Below are 27,348 nucleotides of genomic sequence, written 5' to 3'. Positions count from 1 at the left end.
CATAACCCTAAACCTAGGACCAATCGTAACCCTAACCGTCTCTCTAACCCTAGCCCTCAACATAACCCTAACCCTAGGTCCAAACCTAACCCTAAGCGTCTCTCTAACCCTAGCCCTCAACCTAACCCTAGCCCTAGGTCCAATCCTAACCCTAACTGCCTCTCTAACCCTAGCCCTCCACATAACCCTAACCCTTGGTCCAATCCTAACCATAACCGTCTCTCTAACCCTAGCCCTCAGCATAACCCTAACCCTAACCCTAACTCTAGGTCCAATCCTAACCCTAACTCTCTCTCTAACCCTAGCCCTCAACATAAACCTAAAACTACGACCAATCGTAACCCTAACCGTCTCTCTAACCCTAGCCCTCAACATAACCCTAACCCTAGGTCCAATCCTAACCCTAAATGTCTCTCTAACCTTAGCCCTCAACATAACACTAACCATAGGTCCAATCCTAACCCTAACCGTCTCTCTAACCCTAGCCCTCAACATAACCCTAACCCTAGTTCCAATCCTAAGCCTATCTGTCTCTCTAATCCTAGTCCTCAACATAACCCTAACCCTAGGTCCAATCCTAACCCTAACCGTCTCTCTAACCCTTGCCCTCAACCTAACCCTAACCCTAGGTCCAATCCTAACCCTAACTGTCTCTCTAACCCTAGCCCTCAACCTAACCTTAACCCTAGGTCCAATCGTAACCTTAACCGTCTCTCTAACCCTAGCCCTCAACATAAACCTAACCTTAGGTCCAATCCTAACCCTAACCGTCTCTCTAACCCTAGCCCTCAACATAACTCTAACCCTAGGTCCAATCCTAACCCTAACCGTCTCTCTAACCCTAGCCCTCAACATAACCCTAACCCTAGGTCCAATCCTAAACCTAACCGTCTCTCTAACCCTAGCCCTCAACATAACCCTAACCCTAGGTCCAAACCTAACCCTAAGCGTCTCTCTAACCCTAGCCCTCAACCTAACCCTAGCCCTAGGTCCAATCCTAACCCTAACTGCCTCTCTAACCCTAGCCCTCCACATAACCCTAACCCTTGGTCCAATCCTAACCCTAACCGCCTCTCTATCCCTAGCCCTCCTCATAACCCTAACCCTAGGTCCAATCCTAACGCTAACCGTCTCTCTAACCCTAGCCCTCAGCATAACCCTAACCCTAACCCTAACCCTAGGTCCAATCCTAACCCGAACTGTCTCTCTAACCCGAGCCCTCAAAATAAACCTAAAACTAGGACCAATCGTAACCCTAACCGTCTCTCTAACCCTAGCCCTCAACATAACCCTAACCCTAGGTCCAATCCTAACCCTAACCGTCTCTCTAACCTTAGCCCTCAACATAACACTAACCATAGGTCCAATCCTAAACCTAACCGTCTCTCTAACCCTAGCCCTCAACATAACCCTAATCCTATGTCCAATCCTAAACCCTAACCGTCTCTCTAACCCTAGCCCTCAACCTAACCCTAAGCCTAGGTCCAATCCTAACCCCAACCGTCTCTCTAACACTAGCCCTCAACATAACCCTAACCCTAGGTCCAATCCTAACCCTTACCGTCCTTCTAACCCTAGCCCTCAACATAACCCTAACCCTAGGTCCAATCCTAACCCTAACCCTCTCTCTAACCCTAGCCCTCAACCTAACCCTAACCCTAGGTCCAATCCTAACCCTAACCGTCTCTCTAACCCTAGCCCTCAACCTAACCTTAACCCTAGGTCCAATCCTAACCCTAACTGTCTCTCTAACCCTAGCCCTCAACATAACCCTAACCCTGGGTCCAATCCTAACCCTAACCGTCTCTCTAACCCTAGCCCTCAACATAATCCTAACCCTAGGTCCAATCCTAAACCTAACCGTCTCTCTAACCCTAGCCCTCAACATAACCCTAACCCTAGGGCCAATCCTAACCCTAACAGTCTCTGTAAACCTAGTCGTCAACCTCACCCTAGCCCTAGGTCCAATCCGAACCCTAACCGTCTCTCTAAACCTAGCCCTCAACATAACCCTAACCCTAGGTCCAATCCTAACCCTAACCGTCTCTCTAACCCTAGCCCTCAACATAACTCTAACCCTAGGTCCAATCCTAACCCTAACCGTCTCTCTAACAGTAGCCCTCAACATAACCCTAACCCTAGGTCCAATCCTAACCCTTACCGTCTCTCGAACCCTAGCCCTCAACATAACCCTAACCCTAGGTCCAATCCTAACCCTAACCCTCTCTCTAACCCTAGCCCTCAACCTAACCCTAACCCTAGGTCCAATCCTAACCCTAACCGTCTCTCTAACCCTAGCCCTCAACCTAACCTTAACCCTAGGTCCAATCCTAACCCTAACTGTCTCTCTAACCCTAGCCCTCAACATAACCCTAACCCTGGGTCCAATCCTAACCCTAACCGTCTCTCTAACCCTAGCCCTCAACATAATCCTAACCCTAGGTCCAATCCTAAACCTAACCGTCTCTCTAACCCTAGCCCTCAACATAACCCTAACCCTATGTCCAATCCTAACCCTAACCGTCTCTCTAACCCTAGCCCTCAGCATAACTCTAACCCTAGGTCCAATCCTAACCCTAACCGTCTCTCTAACCCTAGCCCTGAACATAACCCTAACCCTAGGTCCAATCCTCACCCTAACCGTCTCTCTAACCCTAGCCCTCAACATAACCCTAACCCTAGGTCAAATCCTAACCCTAACCGTCTCTCTAACCCTAGCCCTCAACCTAACCCTAGCCCTAGGTCCAATCCTAACCCTAACACTCTCTCTAACCCTAGCCCTCAATATAACCCTAAAACTAGGTCCAATCCTCACCCTAACCATCTCTCTAACCCTAGCCCTGAACATAACCCTAACCCTAGGGCCAATCCTAACCCTAACAGTCTCTGTAAACCTAGCCGTCAACCTCACCCTAGCCCTAGGTCCAATCCGAACCCTAACCGTCTCTCTAACCCTAGCCCTCAACATAACCCAAACCCTAGGTCCAATCCTAACCCTAACCGTCTCTCTAAGCCTAGCCCTCAACATAACCCTAACCCTAGGTCCAATCCTAACCCTAACTGTCTCTCTAACCCTAGCCCTCAACCTAACCCTAGCCTTAGGTCCAATCCTAACCCTAACCGCCTCTCTAATCCTAGCCCTCCACATAACCCTAACCCTAGGTCCAATCCTAACCCTAACCGTCTCTCTAACCCTAGCCCTCAACATAACCCAAACCCTAGGTCCAATCCTAACCCTAACCGTCTCTCTAAGCCTAGCCCTCAACATAACCCTAATCCTAGGTCCAATCCTAACCCTAACTGTCTCTCTAACCCTAGCCCTCAACATAACCCTAAACCTAGGACCAATCGTAACCCTAACCGTCTCTCTAACCCTAGCCCTCAACATAACCCTAACCCTAAGTCCAAACCTAACCCTAAGCGTCTCTCTAAACCTAGCCCTCAACCTAACCCTAGCCCTAGGTCCAATCCTACCCCTAACTGCCTCTCTAACCCTAGCCCTCAACATAACCCTAACCCTTGGTCCAATCCTAACCCTAACCGCCTATCTAACCCTAGCCCTCCACATAACCCTAACCCTAGGTCCAATCCTAACCCTAACCGTCTCTGTAACACTAGCCCTCAACATAACCCTAACCCTAGGTCCAATCATCACCCTAACTGTCTCTCTAACCCTAGCCCTCAACATAACCCTAACCCTAGGTCCAATCCTAACCCTAACAGTCTCTCTAAACCTAGCCCTCAACCTAACCCTAGCCATAGGTCCAATCCTAACCCTAACCACCTCTTTAACCCTAGCCCTCCACATAACCCTAACCCTAGGTCCAATCCTAACACTAACCGTCTCTCTAACCCTAGCCCTCAGCATAACCCTAACCCTAGGTCCAATCCTAACCCTAACCGTCTCTCTAACCCTAGCCCTCAACATAACCCTAACCCTAGGTCCAAACCTAACCCTAACGGTCCCTCTAACCCTAGCCCTCAACATAACCCTAACCCTAGGTCCAATCCTAACCCTAACCGTCTCTCTAACCCTAGACCACAACATAACTCTAACCCTAGGTCCAATCCTTACCCCAACCGTCTCTCTAACCCTAGCCCTCAAGATAACCCTAACCCTAGGTCCAATCTTCACCCTAACCGTCTCTCTAAACCTAGCCCTCAACATAACCCTAACCCTAGGTCCAATACTAACCCTAACCGTCTCTCTAACCCTAGCCCTCAACATAACCCTAACCCTAGGGCCAATCCTAACCCTAACTGTCTCTCTAAACCTAGCCCTCAACATAACCCTAAACCTAGAACCAATCGTAACCCTAACCGTCTCTCTAACCCGAGCCCTCAACCTAACCCTAACCCTAGGTCCAATCCTAACACTAACCGTCTCTCTAACCCTAGCCCTCAACATAACCCTAACCCTAGGTCCAATCCTCACCCTAACCGTCTCTCTAAACCTAGCCCTCAACATAACCCTAACCCTAGGTCCAATCCTCACCCTAACCGTCTCTCTAACCCTAGACCACAACATAACTCTAACCCTAGGTCCAATCCTTACCCCAACCGTCTCTCTAACCCTAGCCCTCAAGATAACCCTAACCCTAGGTCCAATCTTCACCCTAACCGTCTCTCTAACCCTAGCCCTCAACATAACCCTAACCCTAGGTCCAATCCTAACCCTAACCGTCTCTCTAACCCTAGCCCTCAACATAACCCTAACCCTAGGGCCAATCCTAACCCTAACTGTCTCTCTAAACCTAGCCCTCAACATAACCCTAAACCTAGAACCAATCTTAACCCTAACCGTCTCTCTAACCCGAGCCCTCAACCTAACCCTAACCCTAGGTCCAATCCTAACACTAACCGTCTCTCTAAACCAAGCCCTCAACATAACACTAACCCTAGGTCCAATCCTAACCCTAACCGTCTCTCTAACCCTATTCCTCAACATAACCCTAACCCTAGGTCCAATCCTAAACCCTAACCGTCTCTCTAACCCTAGCCCTCAACCTAACCCTAACCCTAGGTCCAATCCTAACCCTAACCGTCTCTCTAACACTAGCCCTCAACATAACGCTAACCCTACGTCAAATCCTAACCCTTACCGTCTCTCTAAACCTAGCCCTCAACATAACCCTAACCCTAGGTCCAATCCTCACCCTAACCGGCTCTCGAAACCTAGCCCTCAACATAACCCTAACCCTAGGTCCAAACCTAACCCTAAGCGTCTCTCTAACCCTAGCCCTCAACATAACCCTAAACCTAGAACCAATCGTAACCCTAACCGTCTCTCTAACCCGAGCCCTCAACCTAACCCTAACCCTGGGTCCAATCCTAACCCTAACCGTCTCTCTAACCCTAGCCCTCAACATAACCCTAACCCTAGGTCCAATCCTAACCCTAACCGTCTCACTAACCCTAGCCCTCAACATAACCCTAACCCTAGGTCCAATCCTAACCCTAACCGTCTCTCTAACCCTAGCCCTCAGCATAACTCTAACCCTAGGTCCAATCCTAACCCTAACCGTCTCTCTAACCCTAGCCCTCAACATAACCCTAACCCTAGGTCCAATCCTCACCCTAACCGTCTCTCTAACCCTAGCCCTCAACATAACCCTAACCCTAGGTCAAATCCTAACCCTAACCGTCTCCCTAACCCTAGCCCTCAATCTAACCCTAGCCCTAGGTCCAATCCTAACCCTAACCCTCTCTCTAACCCTAGCCCTCAATATAACCCTAACCCTAGGTCCAATCCTCACCCTAACCGTCTCTCTAACCCTAGCCCTCAACATAACCCTAACCCTAGGTCCAATCCTAACCCTAACAGTCTCTGTAAAACTAGCCGTCAACCTCACCCTAGCCCTAGGTCGAATCCGAACCCTAACCGTCTCTCTAACCCTAGCCCTCAACATAACCCTAACCCTAGGTCCAATCCTAACCCTAACCGTCTCTCTAACCCTAGCCCTCAACATAACCCTAACCTTAGGTCCAATCCTCACCCTAACCGTCTCTCGAACCCTAGCCCTCAACATAACCCTAACCCTACGTCCAAACCTAACCCTAAGCGTATCTCTAACCCTAGCCCTCAACCTAACCCTAGCCTTAGGTCCAATCCTAACCCTAACTGCCTCTCTAATCCTAGCCCTCCACATAAACCTAACCCTTGGTCGAATCCTAACCCTAACCGCCTCTCTAACCCTAGCCCTCCACATAACCCTAACCCTAGGTCCAATCCTAACCCTAACAGTCTCTCTAACCCTAGCCCTCAGCATTACCCCAACCCTAGGTCCAATCTTAACCCTAACCGTCTCTCTAACCCTAGCCCTCAACATAACGCTAACCCTAAGTCCAAACCTAACCCTAACCGTCTCTCTAACCCTACCCCTCAACATAACCCTAACGCTACGTCAAATCCTAACCCTAACCGTCTCTCTAACCCTAGCCCTCAACATAACACTAACCCTAGGTCCAATCCTAACCCTAACCGTCTCTCTAACCCTACCCCTCAACATAACCCTAACCCTAGGTCCAATCCTAACCCTAACCGTCTCTCTAACCCTAGCTCTCAACCTAACCTTAACCCTAGGTCTAATCCTAACCCTAACCGTCTCTCTAACCCTAGCCCTCAACATAACCCTAACCATAGGTCCAATCCTAACCCTAACCGTCTTTCTAACCCTAGCCCTCAACATAACCCTAACCCTAGGTCCAATCCTAACCCTAACCGTCTCTCTAAACCTAGCCCTCAACATAACCCTAACCCTAGGTCCAATCCTAAACCTAACCGTCTCTCTAACCCTAGCCCTCAGCATAACTCTAACCCTAGGTCCAATCCTAACCCTAACCGTCTCTCTAACCCTAGCCCTCAACATAACCCTAATCCTAGGTCCAATCCTCACCCTAACCATCTCTATATCCATAGCCCTCAACATAACCCTAACCCTAGGTCCAATCCTAAACCTAACAGTCTCTCTAACCCTAGCCCTCAGCATAACCCAAACCCTAGGTCCAATCTTAACCCTAACAGTCTCTCTAAACCTAGCCCTCAACATAACCCTAACCCTAGGTCCAATCCTAACCCTAAGCGTCTCTAACCCTAGCCCTCAACATAACCCTAACCCTAGGTCCAATCCTAACCCTAACCGTCTCTGTAACACTAGCCCTCAACATAACCCTAACCCTAGGTCCAATCCTCACCCTAAGCGTCTCTCTAACCCTAGCCCTCAACCTAACCCTAGCCCTAGGTCCAATCCTAACCCTAACTGCCTCTCCAACCCTAGCCCTCCACATAACCCTAACCCTTGGTCCAATCCTAACCCTAACCGCCTATCAAACCCTAGCCCTCCACATAACCCTAACCCTAGGTCCAATCCTAACCCTAACCGTCTCTCTAACCCTAGCCCTCAGCATAACCATAACCCTAGGTCCAATCTTAACCCTAACCGTCTCTCTAAACCTAGCCCTCAACATAAGCCTAACCCTAGGTCCAATCCTAACCCTAACCGTCTCTCTAACCCTAGCCCTCAACATAACCCTAACCCTAGGTCCAATCCTAACCCTAACCGTCTCTGTAACACTAGCCCTCAACATAACCCTAACCCTAGGTCCAATCATCACCCTTACTGTCTCTCTATCCCTAGCCCTCAACATAACCCTAACCCTAGATCCAATCCTAACCCTAACCGTCTCTCTAAACCTAGCCCTCAACCTAACCCTAGCCATAGGTCCAAACCTAACCCTAACTGTCCCTCTAACCCTAGCCCTCAACATAACCCTAACCCTAGGTCCAATCCTAACCCTAACCGTCTCTCTAACCCTAGACCTCAACATAACTCTAACCCTAGGTCCAATTCTTACTCCAACCGTCTCTCTAACCCTAGCCCTCAAGATAACCCTAACCCTAGGTCCAATCCTCACCTTAACCGTCTCTCTAACCGTAGCCCTCAACATAACCCTAACCCTAGGTCCAATCCTAACCCTAACCGTCTCTCTAAGCCTAGCCCTAAACATAACCCTAACCCTAGGTCCAATCCTAACCCTAACTTTCTCTCTAAACCTAGCCCTCAACATAACCCTAAACCTAGAACCAATCGTAACCCTAACCGTCTCTCTAACCCGAGCCCTCAACCTAACCCTAACCCTAGGTCCAATCCTAACCCTAACCGTCTCTCTAAACCTAGCCCTCAACATAACCCTAACCCTAGGTCCAATCCTAACCCTAACCGTCTCTCTAAACCTAGCCCTCAACATAACCCTAACCCTAGGTCCAATTATAACCCTAACCGTCTCTCTAACCCTACCCCTCAACCTAACCTTAACCCTAGGTCTAATCCTAACCCTAACCGTCTCTCTAACCCTAGCCCTCAACATAACCCTAACCCTAGTTCCAATCCTAACCCTAACCGTCTCTCTAACCCTAGCCCTCAACATAACCCTAACCCTAGGTCCAATCCTAACCCTAACCGTCTCTCTAAACCTAGCCCTCAACATAACCTTAACCCTAGGTCCAATCCTAAACCTAACCGTCTCTCTAACCCTAGCCCTCAGCATAACTCTAACCCTAGGTCCAATCCTAACCCTAACCGTCTCTCTAACCCTAGCCCTCAACATAAACCTAACCCTAGGTCCAATCCTCACCCTAACCGTCTCTCTATACCTAGCCCTCATCATAATCCTAAGCCTAGGTCCAATCCTAACCCTAACTGTCTCTCTAACCCTAGCCCTCAACGTAACCCTAACCCTAGGTCCAATCCTAACCCTAACCGTCTCTCTAACCCTAGCCCTCAACCTAACCCTAGCCCTAGGTCCAATCCGAACCCTAACCGTCTCTCTAACCCTAGCCCTCAACATAACCCTAACCCTAGGTCCAATCCTAACCCTAACCGTCTCTCTAACCCTAGCCCTCAACATAACTCTAACCCTAGGTCCAATCCTAACCCTAACCGTCTCTCTAACCCTAGCCCTCAACATAACCCTAACCCTAGGTCCAAACCTAACCCTAAGCGTCTCTCTAACACTAGCCCTCAACCTAACCCTAGCCCTAGGTCCAATCCTAACCCTAACTGTCTCTCTAACCCTAGCCCTCAACATAACCCTAAACCTAGGACCAATCGTAACCCTAACCGTCTCTCTCACCCTAGCCCTCAACATAACCCTAACCCTAGGTCCAAAGCTAACCCTAAGCGTCTCTCTAACCCTAGCCCTCAGCATAACCCTAACCCTAACCCTAACCCTAGGTCCAATCCTAACCCTAACTGTCTCTCTAACCCTAGCCCTCTACATAAACCTAAAACTAGGACCAATCGTAACCCTAACCGTCTCTCTAACCCTAGCCCTCAACATAATCCTAACCCTATGTCCAATCCTAACCCTAACCGTCTCTCTAACCCTAGCCCTCAACATAACCCTAACCCTAGGTCCAATCCTAACCCTAACCGTCTCTGTAACACTAGCCCTGAACATAACCCTAACCCTAGGTCCAATCATCACCCTTACTGTCTCTCTAAACCTAGCCCTCAACATAACCCTAACCCTAGATCCAATCCTAACCCTAACCGTCTCTCTAAACCTAGCCCTCAACCTAACCCTAGCCATAGGTCCAAACCTAACCCTAACTGTCCCTCTAACCCTAGCGCTCAACATAACCCTAACCCTAGGTCCAATCCTAACCCTAATCGTCTCTCTAACCCTAGACCTCAACATAACTCTAACCCTAGGTCCAATCCTTACTGCAACCGTCTCTCTAACCCTAGCCCTCAAGATAACCCTAACCCTAGGTCCAATCCTCACCCTAACCGTCTCTCTAACACTAGCCCTCAACCTAACCCTAGCCCTAGGTCCAATCCTAACCCTAACTGTCTCTCTAACCCTAGCCCTCAACATAACCCTAAACCTAGGACCAATCGTAACCCTAACCGTCTCTCTCACCCTAGCCCTCAACATAACCCTAACCCTAGGTCCAAACCTAACCCTAAGCGTCTCTCTAACCCTAGCCCTCAACCTAACCCTAGCCCTAGGTCCAATCCTAACCCTAACTGCCTCTCCAACCCTAGCCCTCCACATAACCCTAACCCTTGGTCCAATCCTAACCCTAACCGCCTATCTAACCCTAGCCCTCCACATAACCCTAACCCTAGGTCCAATCCTAACCCTAACCGTCTCTCTAACCCTAGCCCTCAGCATAACCATAACCCTAGGTCCAATCTTATCCCTAACCGTCTCTCTAAACCTAGCCCTCAACATAAGCCTAACCCTAGGTCCAATCCTAACCCTAACCGTCTCTCTAACCCTAGCCCTCAACATAACCCTAACCCTAGGTCCAATCCTAACCCTAACCGTCTCTGTAACACTAGCCCTCAACATAACCCTAACCCTAGGTCCAATCATCACCCTTACTGTCTCTCTATCCCTAGGCCTCACATAACCCTAACCCTAGATCCAATCCTAACCCTAACCGTCTCTCTAAACCTAGCCCTCAACCTAACCCTACCCATAGGTCCAAACCTAACCCTAACTGTCCCTCTAACCCTAGCCCTCAACATAACCCTAACCCTAGGTCCAATCCTAACCCTAACCGTCTCTCTAACCCTAGACCTCAACATAACTCTAACCCTAGGTCCAATTCTTACTCCAACCGTCTCTCTAACCCTAGCCCTCAAGATAACCCTAACCCTAGGTCCAATCCTCACCCTAACCGTCTCTCTAACCCTAGCCCTCAACATAACCCTAACCCTAGGTCCAATCCTAACCCTAACCGTCTCTCTAAACCTAGCCCTCAACATAACCCTAACCCTAGGTCCAATCCTAACCCTAACCGTCTCTCTAAACCTAGCCCTCAACATAACCCTAACCCTAGGTCCAATCCTAACCCTAACCGTCTCTCTAACCCTACCACTCAACCTAACCTTAACCCTAGGTCTAATCCTAACCCTAACCGTCTCTCTAACCCTAGCCCTCAACATAACCCTAACCCTAGTTCCAATCCTAACCCTAACCGTCTCTCTAACCCTAGCCCTCAACATAACCCTAACCCTAGGTCCAATCCTAACCCTAACCGTCTCTCTAAACCTAGCCCTCAACATAACCTTAACCCTAGGTCCAATCCTAAACCTAACCGTCTCTCTAACCCTAGCCCTCAGCATAACTCTAACCCTAGGTCCAATCCTAACCCTAACCGTCTCTCTAACCCTAGCCCTCAACATAAACCTAACCCTAGGTCCAATCCTCACCCTAACCGTCTCTCTATACCTAGCCCTCATCATAACCCTAAGCCTAGGTCCAATCCTAACCCTAACTGTCTCTCTAACCCTAGCCCTCAACGTAACCCTAACCCTAGGTCCAATCCTAACCCTAACCGTCTCTCTAACCCTAGCCCTCAACCTAACCCTAGCCCTAGGTCCAATCCGACCCCTAACCGTCTCTCTAACCCTAGCCCTCAACATAACCCTAACCCTAGGTCCAATCCTAACCCTAACCGTCTCTCTAACCCTAGCCCTCAACATAACTCTAACCCTAGGTCCAATCCTAACCCTAACCGTCTCTCTAACCATAGCCCTCAACATAACCCTAACCGTAGGTCCAAACCTAACCCTAAGCGTCTCTCTAACACTAGCCCTCAACCTAACCCTAGCCCTAGGTCCAATCCTACCCCTAACTGTCTCTCTAACCCTAGCCCTCAACATAACCCTAAACCTAGGACCAATCGTAACCCTAACCGTCTCTCTCACCCTAGCCCTCAACATAACCGTAACCCTAGGTCCAAACCTAACCCTAAGCGTCTCTCTAACCCTAGCCCTCAACCTAACCCTAGCCCTAGGTCCAATCGTAACCCTAACTGCCTCTCTAACCCTAGCCCTCCACATAACCCTAACCCTTGGTCCAATCCTAACCCTAACCGCCTCTCTAACCCTAGCCCTCCACATAACCCTAACCCTAGGTCCAATCCTAACCCTAACCGTCTCTCTAACCCTAGCCCTCAGCATAACCCTAACCCTAACCCTAACCCTAGGTCCAATCCTAACCCTAACTGTCTCTCTAACCCTAGCCCTCAACATAAACCTAAAACTAGGACCAATCGTAACCCTAACCGTCTCTCTAACCCTAGCCCTCAACATAACCCTAACCCTATGTCCAATCCTAACCCTAACCGTCTCTCTAACCCTAGCCCTCAACATAACCCTAACCCTAGGTCCAATCCTAACCCTAACCGTCTCTGTAACACTAGCCCTCAACATAACTTTAACCCTAGGTCCAATCATCACCCTTACTGTCTCTCTAACCCTAGCCCTCAACATAACCCTAACCCTAGTTCCAATCCTAACCCTAACCGTCTCTCTAAACCTAGCCCTCAACCTAACCCTAGCCATAGGTCCAAACCTAACCCTAACTGTCCCTCTAACCCTAGCCCTCAACATAACCCTAACCCTAGGTCCAATCCTAACCCTAACCGTCTCTCTAACCCTAGACCTCAACATAACTCTAACCCTAGGTCCAATCCTTACTCCAACCGTCTCTCTAACCCTAGCCCTCAAGATAACCCTAACCCTAGGTCCAATCCTCACCCTAACCGTCTCTCTAACACTAGCCCTCAACCTAACCCTAGCCCTAGGTCCAATCCTAACCCTAACTGTCTCTCTAACCCTAGCCCTCAACATAACCCTAAACCTAGGACCAATCGTAACCCTAACCGTCTCTCTCACCCTAGCCCTCAACATAACCCTAACCCTAGGTCCAAACCTAACCCTAAGCGTCTCTCTAACCCTAGCCCTCAACCTAACCCAAGCCCTAGGTCCAATCCTAACCCTAACTGCCTCTCCAACCCTAGCCCTCCACATAACCCTAACCCTTGGTCCAATCCTAACCCTAACCGCCTCTCTAACCCTAGCCCTCCACATGACCCTAACCCTAGGTCCAATCCTTACCCTAACCGTCTCTCTAACCCTAGCCCTCAGCATAACCCTAACCCTAACCCTAACCCTAGGTCCAATCCTAACCCTAACTGTCTCTCTAACCCTAGCCCTCAACATAAACCTAAAACTAGGACCAATCGTAACCCTAACCGTCTCTCTAACCCTAGCCCTCAACATAACCCTAACCCTAGGTCCAATACTAACCCTAACCGTCTGTCTAACCCTAGCCCTCAACATAACACTAACCCTAGGTCCAATCCTAACCCTAACCGTCTCTCTAACCCTATCCCTCAACTTAACCTTAATCCTATGTCCAATCCTAAACCCTAACCGTCTCTCTAACACTAGCCCTCAACGTAACCATAAGCCTAGGTCCAATCCTTACCCTAACCGTCTCTCTAACACTAGCCCTCAACAAAACCCTAACCCTAGGTCCAATCCTAACCGTTACCGTCTCTCTAACCCTAGCCCTCAACATAACCCTAACCAAAGGTCCAATCCTAACCCTAACCCTCTCTCTAACCCTAGCCCTCAACCTAACCCTAACCGTAGGTCCAATCCTAACCCTAAACGTCTCTCTAACCCTAGCCCTCAACCTAACCTTAACCCTAGGTCCAATCCTAACCCTAACCGTCTCTCTAACCCAAGCCCTCAACATAACCCTAACCCTGGGTCCAATCCTAACCCTAATCGTCTCTCAAACCCTAGCAATCAACATAACCCTAACCCTAGGTCCAATCCTAACCCTAACCGTCTCTCTAACCGTAGCCCTCAACATAACCCTAACCCTAGGTCCAATCCTAACCCTAACCGTCTCTAACCCTAGCCCTCAACATAACCCTAACCCTAGGTCCAATCCTAACCCTAACCGTCTCTGTAACACTAGCCCTCAACATAACCCTAACCCTAGGTCCAATCCTCACCCTAACCGTCTCTCTATACCTAGCCCTCATCATAACCCTAAGCCTAGGTCCAATCCTAACCCTAACTGTCTCTCTAACCCTAGCCCTCAACGTAACCCTAACCCTAGGTCCAATCCTAACCCTAACCGTCTCCCTAACCCTAGCCCTCAACCTCACCCTAGCCCTAGGTCCAATCCGAACCCTAACCGTCTCTCTAACCCTAGCCCTCAACATAACCCTAACCCTAGGTCCAATCCTAACCCTAACCGTCTCTGTAACACTAGCCCTCAACATAACCATAACCCTAGGTCCAATCATCACCCTTACTGTCTCTCTATCCCTAGCCCTCAACATAACCCTAACCCTAGATCCAATCCTAACCCTAACCGTCTCTCTAAACCTAGCCCTCAACCTAACCCTAGCCATAGGTCCAAACCTAACCCTAACTGTCCCTCTAACCCTAGCCCTCAACATAACCCTAACCCTAGGTCCAATCCTAACCGTAACCGTCTCTCTAACCCTAGACCTCAACATAACTCTAACCCTAGGTCCAATTCTTACTCCAACCGTCTCTCTAACCCTAGCCCTCAAGATAACCCTAACCCTAGGTCCAATCCTCACCCTAACCGTCTCTCTAACCCTAGCCCTCAACATAACCCTAACCCTAGGTCCAATCCTAACCCTAACCGTCTCTCTAAGCCTAGCCCTAAACATAACCCTAACCCTAGGTCCAATCCTAACCCTAACTTTCTCTCTAAACCTAGCCCTCAACATAACCCTAAACCTAGAACCAATCGTAACCCTAACCGTCTCTCTAACCCGAGCCCTCAACCTAACCCTAACCCTAGGTCCAATCCTAACCCTAACCGTCTCTCTAAACCTAGCCCTCAACATAACCCTAACCCTAGGTCCAATCCTAACCCTAACCGTCTCTCTAAACTTAGCCCTCAACATAACCCTAACCCTAGGTCCAATCCTAACCCTAACCGTCTCTCTAACCCTACCCGTCAACCTAACCTTAACCCTAGGTCTAATCCTAACCCTAACCGTCTCTCTAACCCTAGCCCTCAACATAACCCTAACCCTAGTTCCAATCCTAACCCTAACCGTCTCTCTAACCCTAGCCCTCAACATAACCCTAACCCTAGGTCCAATCCTAACCCTAACCGTCTCTCTAAACCTAGCCCTCAACATAACCTTAACCCTAGGTCCAATCCTAAACCTAACCGTCTCTCTAACCCTAGCCCTCAGCATAACTCTACCCCTAGGTCCAATCCTAACCCTAACCGTCTCTCTAACCCTAGCCCTCAACATAAACCTAACCCTAGGTCCAATCCTCACCCTAACCGTCTCTCTATACCTAGCCCTCATCATAACCCTAAGCCTAGGTCCAATCCTAACCCTAACTGTCTCTCTAACCCTAGCCCTCAACGTAACCCTAACCCTAGGTCCAATCCTAACCCTAACCGTCTCTCTAACCCTAGCCCTCAACCTAACCCTAGCCCTAGGTCCAATCCGAACCCTAACCGTCTCTCTAACCCTAGCCCTCAACATAACCCTAACCCTAGGTCCAATCCTAACCCTAACCGTCTCTCTAACCCTAGCCCTCAAGATAACTCTAACCCTAGGTCCAATCCTAACCCTAACCGTCTCTCTAACCCTAGCCCTCAACATAATCCTAACCCTAGGTCCAAACCTAACCCTAAGCGTCTCTCTAACACTAGCCCTCAACCTAACCCTAGCCCTAGGTCCAATCCTAACCCTAACTGTCTCTCTAACCCTAGCCCTCAACATAACCCTAAACCTAGGACCAATCGTAACCCTAACCGTCTCTCTCACCCTAGCCCTCAACATGACCCTAACCCTAGGTCCAAACCTAAACCTAAGCGTCTCTCTAACCCTAGCCCTCAGCATAACCCTAACCCTAACCCTAACCCTAGGTCCAATCCTAACCCTAACTGTCTCTCTAACCCTAGCCCTCAACATAAACCTAAAACTAGGACCAATCGTAACCCTAACCGTCTCTCTAACCCTAGCCCTCAACATAACCCTAACCCTATGTCCAATCCTAACCCTAACCGTCTCTCTAACCCTAGCCCTCAACATAACCCTAACCCTAGGTCCAATCCTAACCCTAACCGTCTCTGTAACACTAGCCCTGAACATAACCCTAACCCTAGGTCCAATCATCACCCTTACTGTCTCTCTAAACCTAGCCCTCAACATAACCCTAACCCTAGATCCAATCCTAACCCTAACCGTCTCTCTAAACCTAGCCCTCAACCTAACCCTAGCCATAGGTCTAAACCTAACCCTAACTGTCCCTCTAACCCTAGCCCTCAACATAACCCTAACCCTAGGTCCAATCCTAACCCTAACCGTCTCTCTAACCCTAGACCTCAACATAACTCTAACCCTAGGTCCAATCCTTACTCCAACCGTCTCTCTAACCCTAGCCCTCAAGATAACCCTAACCCTAGGTCCAATCCTCACCCTAACCGTCTCTCTAACACTAGCCCTCAACCTAACCCTAGCCCTAGGTCCAATCCTAACCCTAACTGTCTCTCTAACCCTAGCCCTCAACATAACCCTAAACCTAGGACCAATCGTAACCCTAACCGTCTCTCTCACCCTAGCCCTCAACATAACCCTAACCCTAGGTCCAAACCTAACCCTAAGCGTCTCTCTAACCCTAGCCCTCAACCTAACCCTAGCCCTAGGTCCAATCCTAACCGTAACTGCCTCTCCAACCCTAGCCCTCCACATAACCCTAACCCTTGGTCCAATCCTAACCCTAACCGCCTATCTAACCCTAGCCCTCCACATAACCCTAACCCTAGGTCCAATCCTAACCCTAACCGTCTCTCTAACCCTAGCCCTCAGCATAACCATAACCCTAGGTCCAATCTTAACCCTAACCGTCTCTCTAAACCTAGCCCTCAACATAAGCCTAACCCTAGGTCCAATCCTAACCCTAACCGTCTCTCTAACCCTAGCCCTCAACATAACCCTAACCCTAGGTCCAATCCTAACCCTAACCGTCTCTGTAACACTAGCCCTCAACATAACCCTAACCCTAGGTCCAATCATCACCCTTACTGTCTCTCTATCCCTAGCCCTCAACATAACCCTAACCCTAGATCCAATCCTAACCCTAACCGTCTCTCTAAACCTAGCCCTCAACCTAACCCTAGCCATAGGTCCAAACCTAACCCTAACTGTCCCTCTAACCCTAGCCCTCAAAATAACCCTAACCCTAGGTCCAATCCTAACCCTAACCGTCTCTCTAACCCTAGACCTCAACATAACTCTAACCCTAGGTCCAATTCTTACTCCAACCGTCTCTCTAACCCTAGCCCTCAAGATAACCCTAACCCTAGGTCCAATCCTCACCCTAACCGTCTCTCTAACCGTAGCCCTCAACATAACCCTAACCCTAGGTCCAATCCTAACCCTAACCGTCTCTCTAAGCCTAGCCCTAAACATAACCCTAACCCTAGGTCCAATCCTAACCCTAACTGTCTCTCTAAACCTAGCCCTCAACATAAACCTAAACCTAGAACCAATCGTAACCCTAACCGTCTCTCTAACCCGAGCCCTCAACCTAACCCTAACCCTAGGTCCAATCCTAACCCTAACCGTCTCTCTAAACCTAGCCCTCAACATAACCCTAACCCTAGGTCCAATCCTAACCCTAACCGTCTCTCTAAACCTAGCCCTCAACATAACCCTAACCCTAGGTCCAATCCTAACCCTAACCGTCTCTCTAACCCTACCACTCAACCTAACCTACACCCTAGGTCTAATCCTAACCCTAACCGTCTCTCTAACCCTAGCCCTCAACATAACCCTAACCCTAGTTCCAATCCTAACCCTAACCGTCTCTCTAACCCTAGCCCTCAACATAACCCTAACCCTAGGTCCAATCCTAACCCTAACCGTCTCTCTAAACCTAGCCCTCAACATAACCTTAACCCTAGGTCCAATCCTAAAACTAACCGTCTCTCTAACCCTAGCCCTCAGCATAACTCTAACCCTAGTTCCAATCCTAACCCTAACCGTCTCTCTAACCCTAGCCCTCAACATAAACCTAACCCTAGGTCCAATCCTCACCCTAACCGTCTCTCTATACCTAGCCCTCATCATAACCCTAAGCCTAGGTCCAATCCTAACCCTAACTGTCTCTCTAACCCTAGCCCTCAACGTAACCCTAACCCTAGGTCCAATCCTAACCCTAACCGTCTCTCTAACCCTAGCCCTCAACCTCACCCTAGCCCTAGGTCCAATCCGAACCCTAACCGTCTCTCTAACCCTAGCCCTCAACATAACCCTAACCCTAGGTCCAATCCTAACCCTAACCGTCTCTCTAACCCTAGCCCTCAACATAACTCTAACCCTAGGTCCAATCCTAACCCTAACCGTCTCTCTAACCCTAGCCCTCAACATAACCCTAACCGTAGGTCCAAACCTAACCCTAAGCGTCTCTCTAACACTAGCCCTCAACCTAACCCTAGCCCTAGGTCCAATCCTAACCCTAACTGTCTCTCTAACCCTAGCCCTCAACATAACCCTAAACCTAGGACCAATCGTAACCCTAACCGTCTCTCTCACCCTAGCCCTCAACATAACCGTAACCCTAGGTCCAAACCTAACCCTAAGCGTCTCTCTAACCCTAGCCCTCAACCTAACCCTAGCCCTAGGTCCAATCGTAACCCTTACTGCCTCTCTAACCCTAGCCCTCCACATAACCCTAACCCTTGGTCCAATCCTAACCCTAACCGCCTCTCTAACCCTAGCCCTCAGCATAACCCTAACCCTAACCCTAGCCCTAGGTCCAATCGTAACCCTTACTGCCTCTCTAACCCTAGCCCTCCACATAACCCTAACCCTAGGTCCAATCCTAACCCTAACCGTCTCTCTAACCCTAGCCCTCAGCATAACCCTAACCCTAACCCTAACCCTAGGTCCAATCCTAACCCTAACTGTCTCTCTAACCCTAGCCCTCAACATAAACCTAACCCTATGTCCAATCCTAACCCTAACCGCCTCTCTAACCCTAGCCCTCCACATAACCCTAACCCTAGGTCCAATCCTAACCCTAACCGTCTCTCTAACCCTAGCCCTCAGCATAACCCTAACCCTAACCCTAACCCTAGGTCCAATCCTAACCCTAACCGTCTCTCTAACCCTAGCCCTCAGCATAACCCTAACCCTAACCCTAACCCTAGGACCAATCGTAACCCTAACCGTCTCTCTAACCCTAGCCCTCAACATAACCCTAACCCTATGTCCAATCCTAACCCTAACCGTCTCTCTAACCCTAGCCCTCAACATAACCCTAACCCTAGGTCCAATCCTAACCCTAACCGTCTCTGTAACACTAGCCCTCAACATAACTTTAACCCTAGGTCCAATCATCACCCTTACTGTCTCTCTAACCCTAGCCCTCAACATAACCCTAACCCTAGATCCAATCCTAACCCTAACAGTCTCTCTAAACCTAGCCCTCAACCTAACCCTAGCCATAGGTCCAAACCTAACCCTAACTGTCCCTCTAACCCTAGCCCTCAACATAACCCTAACCCTAGGTCCAATCCTAACCCTAACCGTCTCTCTAACCCTAGACCTCAACATAACTCTAACCCTAGGTCCAATCCTTACTCCAACCGTCTCTCTAACCCTAGCCCTCAAGATAACCCTAAACCTAGGTCCAATCCTCACCCTAACCGTCTCAATAACACTAGCCCTCAACCTAACCCTAGCCCTAGGTCCAATCCTAACCCTAACTGTCTCTCTAACCCTAGCCCTCAACATAACCCTAAACCTAGGACCAATCGTAACCCTAACCGTCTCTCTCACCCTAGCCCTCAACATAACCCTAACCCTAGGTCCAAACCTAACCCTAAGCGTCTCTCTAACCCTAGCCCTCAACCTAACCCTAGCCCTAGGTCCAATCCTAACCCTAACTGCCTCTCCAACCCTAGCCCTCCACATAACCCTAACCCTTGGTCCAATCCTAACCCTAACCGCCTCTCTAACCCTAGCCCTCCACATGACCCTAACCCTAGGTCCAATCCTAACCCTAACCGTCTCTCTAACCCTAGCCCTCAGCATAACCCTAACCCTAACCCTAACCCTAGGTCCAATCCTAACCCTAACTGCCTCTCTAACCCTAGTCCTCAACATAAACCTAAAACTAGGACCAATCGTAACCCTAACCGTCTCTCTAACCCTAGCCCTCAACATAACCCTAACCCTAGGTCCAATACTAACCCTAACTGTCTGTCTAACGCTAGCCTTCAACATAACACTAACCCTAGGTCCAATCCTAACCCTAACCGTCTCTCTAACCCTATCCCTCAACTTAACCTTAATCCTATGTCCAATCCTAAACCCTAACCGTCTCTCTAACCCTAGCCCCCAACGTAACCATAAGCCTAGGTCCAATCCTTTCCCTAACCGTCTCTCTAACACTAGCCCTCAACAAAACCCTAACCCTAGGTCCAATCCTAACCGTTACCGTCTCTCTAACCCTAGCCCTCAACATAACCCTAACCAAAGGTCCAATCCTAACCCTAACCCTCTCTCTAACCCTAGCCCTCAACCTAACCCTAACCGTAGGTCCAATCCTAACCCTAACCGTCTCTCTAACCCTAGCCCTCAACCTAACCTTAACCCTAGGTCCAATCCTAACCCTAACCGTCTCTCTAACCCAAGCCCTCAACATAACCCAAACCCTAGGTCCAAACCTAACCCTAAGCGTCTCTCTAACCCTAGGCTCAACCTAACCCTAGCCCTAGGTCCAATCCGAACCCTAACCGTCTGTCTAACCCTAGCCCTCAACATAACCCTAACCCTAGGTCCAATCCTAACCCTAACCGTCTCTCTAACCCTAGCCCTCAACATAACTCTAACCCTAGGTCCAATCCTAACCCTAACCGTCTCTCTAACCCTAGCCCTCAACATAACCCTAACCCTAGGTCCAATCCTCACCCTAATCGTCTCTCTAACCCTAGTCCTCAACATAACCCTAACCCTAGGTCCAAACCTAACCCTAAGCGTCTCTCTAACCCTAGCCCTCAACCTAACCCTAGCCCTAGGTCCAATCCTAACCCTAACTGTCTCTCTAACCCTAGCCCTCAACATAACCCTAAACCTAGGACCAATCGTAACCCTAACCGTCTCTCTCACCCTAGCCCTCAACATAACCCTAACCCTAGATCCAAACCTAACCCTAACCGTCTCTCTAACCCTAGCCCTCAACCTAACCCTAGCCCTAGGTCCAATCCTAACCCTAACTGCCTCTCTAACCCTAGCCCTCCACATAAGCCTAACCCTTGGTCCAATCCTAACCCTAACCGCCTCTCTAAACCTAGCCCTCCACATAATCCTAACCCTAGGTCCAATCCTAACCCTAACTGTCTCTCTAACCCTAGCCCTCAGCATAACCCTAACCCTAACCCTAACCCTAGGTCCAATCCTAACCCTAACTGTCTCTCTAACCCTAGCCCTCAACATAAACCTAAAACTAGGACCTATCGTAACCCTAACCGTCTCTCTAACCCTAGCCCTCAACATAACCCTAACCCTAGGTCCAATCCTAACTCTAACCGTCTGTCTAACCCTAGCCCTCAACATAACCCTAACCCTAGGTCCAATCCTAACCCTAACCGTCTCTCTAAGCCTAGCCCTCAACATAACCCTAACCCTAGGTCCAATCCTAACCCTAACCGTCTCTCTAACTCTAGCCCTCAGCATAACTCTAACCCTAGGTCCAATCCTAACCCTAACCGTCTCTCTAACCCTAGCCCTCGACAAAACCATAACCCTAGGTCCAATCCTCACCCTAACCGTCTCTCTAACCATAGCCCTCAACCTAACCCTAGCCCTAGGTCCAATCCTAACCCTAACCCTCTCTCCAACCCTAGCCCTCAACATAACCCAAACCCTAGGTCCAAACCTAACCCTAAGCGTCTCTCTAACCCTAGGCTCAACCTAACCCTAGCCCTAGGTCCAATCCGAACCCTAACCGTCTCTCTAACCCTAGCCCTCAACATAACCCTAACTCTAGGTCCAATCCTAACCCTAACCGTCTCTCTAACCCTAGCCCTCAACATAACTCTAACCCTAGGTCCAATCCTAACCCTAACCGTCTCTCTAACCCTAGCCCTCAACATAACCCTAACCCTAGGTCCAATCCTCACCCTAATCGTCTCTCTAACCCTAGCCCTCAACATAACCCTAACCCTAGGTCCAAACCTAACCCTAAGCGTCTCTCTAACCCTAGCCCCCAACCTAACCCTAGCCCTAGGTCCAATCCTAACCCTAACTGTCTCTCTAACCCTAGCCCTCAACATAACCCTAAACCTAGGACCAATCGTAACCCTAACCGTCTCTCTCACCCTAGCCCTCAACATAACCCTAACCCTAGATCCAAACCTAACCCTAACCGTCTCTCTAACCCTAGCCCTCAACCTAACCCTAGCCCTAGGTCCAATCCTAACCCTAACTGACTCTCTAAGCCTAGCCCTCCACATAAGCCTAACCCTTCGTCCAATCCTAACCATAACCGCCTCTCTAACCCTAGCCCTCCACATAACCCTAACACTAGGTCCAATCCTAACCCTAACCGTCTCTCTAACCCTAGCCCTCAGCATAACCCTAACCCTAATCCTAACCCTAGGTCCAATCCTAACCCTAACTGTCTCTCTAACCCTAGCCCTCAACATAAACCTAAAACTAGGACCAATCGTAACCCAAACCGTCTCTCTAATCCTAGCCCTCAACATAACCCTAACCCTAGGTCCAATCCTAACCCTAACCGTCTGTCTGACCCTAGTCCTCAACATAACACTAACCCTAGGTTCAATCCTAAACCTAACCGTCTCTCTAACCCTAGCCCTCAAATTAACCCTAATCCTATATCCAATCCTAAACCCTAACCGTCTCTCTAACCCTAGCCCTCAACGTAACCATAAGCCTAGGTCCAATCCTAACCCTAACCGTCTCTCTAACACTAGCCCTCAACATAACCCTAACCCTAGGTCCAATCCTAACCCTTACCGTCTCTCTAACCCTAGCCCTCAACCTAACCTTAACCCTAGGTCCAATCCTAACCCTAACCGTCTCTCTAACCCTAGCCCTCAACATAACCCTAACCCTGGGTCCAATCCTAACCCTAACCATCTCTCAAACCCTAGCCCTCAACATAACCCTAACCCTAGGTCCAATCCTAACCCAAACCGTCTCTCTAACCCTAGCCCTCAACATAACCCTAACCCTAGGTCCAATCCTAACCCTAACCATCTCTCTAACTCTAGCCCTCAGCATAACTCTAACCCTAGGTCCAATCCTAACCCTAACCGTCTCTCTAACCCTAGCCCTCAACATAACCCTAACCCTATGTCCAATCCTCACCCTAACCGTCTCTCTAACCCTAGCCCTCAACATAACCCTAACCCTAGGTCAAATCCTAACCCTAACCGTCTCTCTAACCCTAGCCCTCAACCTAACCCTAGCCCTAGGTCCAATCCTAACCCTAACAGTCTCTCTAAACCTAGCCCTCAACCTAACCCTAGCCCTAGGTCCAATCATATACCTAACCGCCTCTCTAACCCTAGCCCTCCACATAACCCTAACCCTAGGTCCAATCCTAACACTAACCGTCTCTCTAACCCTAGCCCTCAGCAGAACCCTAACCCTAGGTCCAATGCTAACCCTAACCGTCTCTCTAACCCTAGCCCTCAACATAACCCTAACCCTAGGTCCAAACCTAACCCTAACTGTCCCTCTAACCCTAGCCCTCAACATAACCCTAACCCTAGGTCCAATCCTTACCCCAACCGTCTCTCTAACCCTAGCCCTCAAGATAACCCTAACCCTAGGTCCAATCCTCACTCTAACCGTCTCTCTAACCCTAGACCTCAACATAACCCTAACCCTAGGTCCAATCCTAACCCTAACCGTCTCTCTAAGCCTAGCCCTCAACATAACCCTAACCCTAGGTCCAATCCTAACCCTAACTGTCTCTCTAAACCTAGCCTTAAACATAACCGTTAACCTAGAACCAATCGTAACCCTAACCGTCTCTCTAACTCGAGCCCTCAACCTAACCCTAACCCTAGGTCGAATCCTAACCCTAACCGTCTCTCTAAACCTAGCCCTCAACATAACCCTAACCCTAGGTCCAATCCTAACCCTAACCGTCTCTCTAACCATAGTCCTAAACATAACCCTAACACTAGGTCCAATCCTAAATCCTAACCGTCTCTCTAACCCTAGCCCTCAACCTAACCCTAACCATAGGTCCAATCCTAACCCTAACCGTCTCTCTAACACTAGCCATCAACATAACCCTAACCCTAGGTCAAATCCTAACTCTAACCGTCTCTCTAACCCTAGCCCTCAACATAACCCTTACCCTAGGTCCAATCCTAACCCTAACCGTCTCTCGCACCCTAGCCCTCAACGTAACCCTAACCCTAGGTCCAATCCTAACCCTAACCGTCTCTCTAACCCTAGCCCTCAACATAACCCTAACCCTAGGTCCAATCCTAACCCTCACCGTCTCTCTAACTCTAGCCCTCAGCATAACTCTAACCCTAGGTCCAATCCTAACCCTAACCGTCTCTCTAACCCTAGCCCTCAACATAACCCTAACCCTACGTCAAATCCTAACCCTAACCGTCTCTCTAACCCTAGCCCTCAACATAACCCTAACCATAGGTCCAATCCTAACCCTAACCGTCTCTCTAACCCTAGCCCTCAACATAACCCTAACCCTAGGTCCAATCCTAACCCTAACCGTCTCTCTAAACCTAGCCCTCAACATAACCCTAACCCTAGGTCCAATCCTAAACCTAACCGTCTCTCTAACCCTAGCCCTCAGCATAAATCTAACCCTAGGTCCAATCCTAACCCTAACCGTCTCTCTAACCCTAGCCCTCAACATAACCCTAATCCTAGGTCCAATCCTCACCCTAACCATCTCTATATCCCTAGCCCTCAACATAACCCTAACCCTAGGTCCAATCCTAACCCTAACCGTCTCTCTAACCCTAGCCCTCAACATAACCCTAACCCTAGGTCCAATCCTAACCCTAACCGTCTCTCTAACCCTAGCCCTCAACCTAACCCTAGCCCGAGGTCCAATCCGAACCCTAACCGTAATTCTAACCCTAGCCATCAACATAACCCTAACCCTAGGTCCAATCCTAACCCTAACCGTCTCTCTAACCCTAGCCCTCAACATAACTCTAACGCTAGGTCCAATCCTAACCCTAACAGTCTCTCTAACCCTAGCCCTCAACATAACCCTAACCCTAGGTCCAATCCTCACCCTAATCGTCTCTCTAACCCTAGCCCTCAACATAACCCTCACCCTAGGTCCAAACGTAACCCTAAGCGTCTCTCTAACCCTAGCCCTGAACCTAACCCTAGCCCTAGGTCCAATCCTAACCCTAACTGCCTCTCTAACCCTAGCCCTCCACATAACCCTAACCCTTGGTCCAATCCTAACCCTAACCGCCGCTCTAACCCTAGCCCTCCACATAACCCTAACCCTAGGTCCAATCCTAACCCTAACCGTCACTCTAACCCTAGCCCTCAGCATAACCCTAACCCTAGGTCCAATCCTAACCCTAACTGACTCTCTAAACCTAGCCCTCAACATAAACCTAAAAGTAGGACCAATCGTAACCCTAACCGTCTCTCTAAACCTAGCCCTCAACATAACCCTAACCCTAGGTGCAATCCTAACGCTAACCGTCTCTCTAACCCTAGCCCTCAACATAACACTAACCCTAGGTCCAATCCTAACCCTAACCGTCTCTCTAACCCTAGCCCTCAACATAACCCTAATCCTATGTCCAATCCTAAACCCTACCCGTCTCTCTAACCCTAGCCCTCAACCTAACCCTAAGCCTAGGTCCAATTCTAACCCTAACCGTCTCTCTAACACTAGCCCTCAACATAACCATAACCCTACGTCCAATCCTAACCCTTACCGTCTTTCTAACCCTAGACCGCAACATAACCCTAACCCTAGGTCCAATCCTAACCCTAACCCTCTCTCTAACCCTAGCCCTCAACCTGACCCTAACCCTAGGTCCAATCCTAACCCTAACCGTCTCAGTAACCCTAGCCCTCAACCTAACCTTAACCCTAGGTCCAATACTAACCCTAACCGTCTCTAACCCTAGCCCTCAACATACCCTAACCCTGGGTCCAATCCTAACCCTAACCGTCTCTCTAACCCTAGCCCTCAACGTAACCCTAAACCTATGTCCAATCCTAACCCTAACCGTCTCTGTAACCCAGCCCTCAACATAACCCTAACCCTAGGGCCAACCCTAACCCTAACCGTCTCTCTAACCCTAGCCCTCAGCATAACTCTAACCCTAGGTCAAATCCTAACCCTAACCGTCTCTCTAACCCTAGCCCTCAACCTAACCCTAACCCTAGGTCAAATCCTAACCCTAACCGTCTCTCTAACCCTAGCCCTCAACATAACCCTAACCCTAGGTCCAATCCTAACCCTAACAGTCTCTGTAAACCTAGCCATCAACCTAACCCTAGCCCTAGGTCCAATCCGAACCCTAACCGTCTCTCGAACCCTAGCCCTCCACATGACCCTAACCCTTGATCCAATCCTAACCCTAACCGCCTCTCTAACCCTAGCCCTCCACATAACCCTAACACTAGGTCCAATCCTAACCCTAACCGTCTCTCTAACCCTAGCCCTCAGCATAACCCTAACCCTAACCCTAACCCTAGGTCCAATCCTATCCCTAACCGTCTCTCTAACCCTAGCCCTCAACATAACCCTAACCCTAGGGCCAATCCTAACCCTAACCGTCTGTCTAACCCTAGCCCTCAACATAACACTAACCCTAGGTCCAATCCTAACCCTAACCGTCTCTCTAACCCTATCCCTCAACTTAACCTTAATCCTATGTCCAATCCTAAACCCTAACCGTCTCTCTAAACCTAGCCCTCAACATAACCCTAACCCTAGGTCCAATCCTAACCCTAACCGTCTCTCTAACCCTAGTCCTCAACATAACCCTAACCCTAGGTCCAATCCTAACCCTAACCGTCTCTCTAACAATAGCCCTCAACATAACGCTAACCCTACGTCAAATCCTAACCCTTACCGTCTCTCTAAACCTAGCCCTCAACATAACCCTAACCCTAGGTCCAATCCTCACCCTAACCGGCTCTCGAAACCTAGCCCTCAACATAACCCTAACCCTAGGTCCAAACCTAACCCTAAGCGTCTCTCTAACCCTAGCCCTCAACATAACCCTAAACCTAGAACCAATCGTAACCCTAACCGTCTCTCTAACCCGAGCCCTCAACCTAACCCTAACCCTGGGTCCAATCCTAACCCTAACCGTCTCTCTAACCCTAGCCCTCAACATAACCCTAACCCTAGGTCCAATCCTAACCCTAACCGTCTCTGTAACACTAGCCCTCAACATAACCCTAACCCTAGGTCCAATCATGACCCTTACTGTCTCTCTAACCCTAGCCCTCAACAT

This window comes from Miniopterus schreibersii (genome assembly GCF_964146895.1).
Source record: "Miniopterus schreibersii genome assembly, chromosome: 5".
NCBI classification, from domain to species: domain Eukaryota; kingdom Metazoa; phylum Chordata; class Mammalia; order Chiroptera; family Miniopteridae; genus Miniopterus; species Miniopterus schreibersii.
This window is presented reverse-complemented; position numbering follows the sequence as displayed.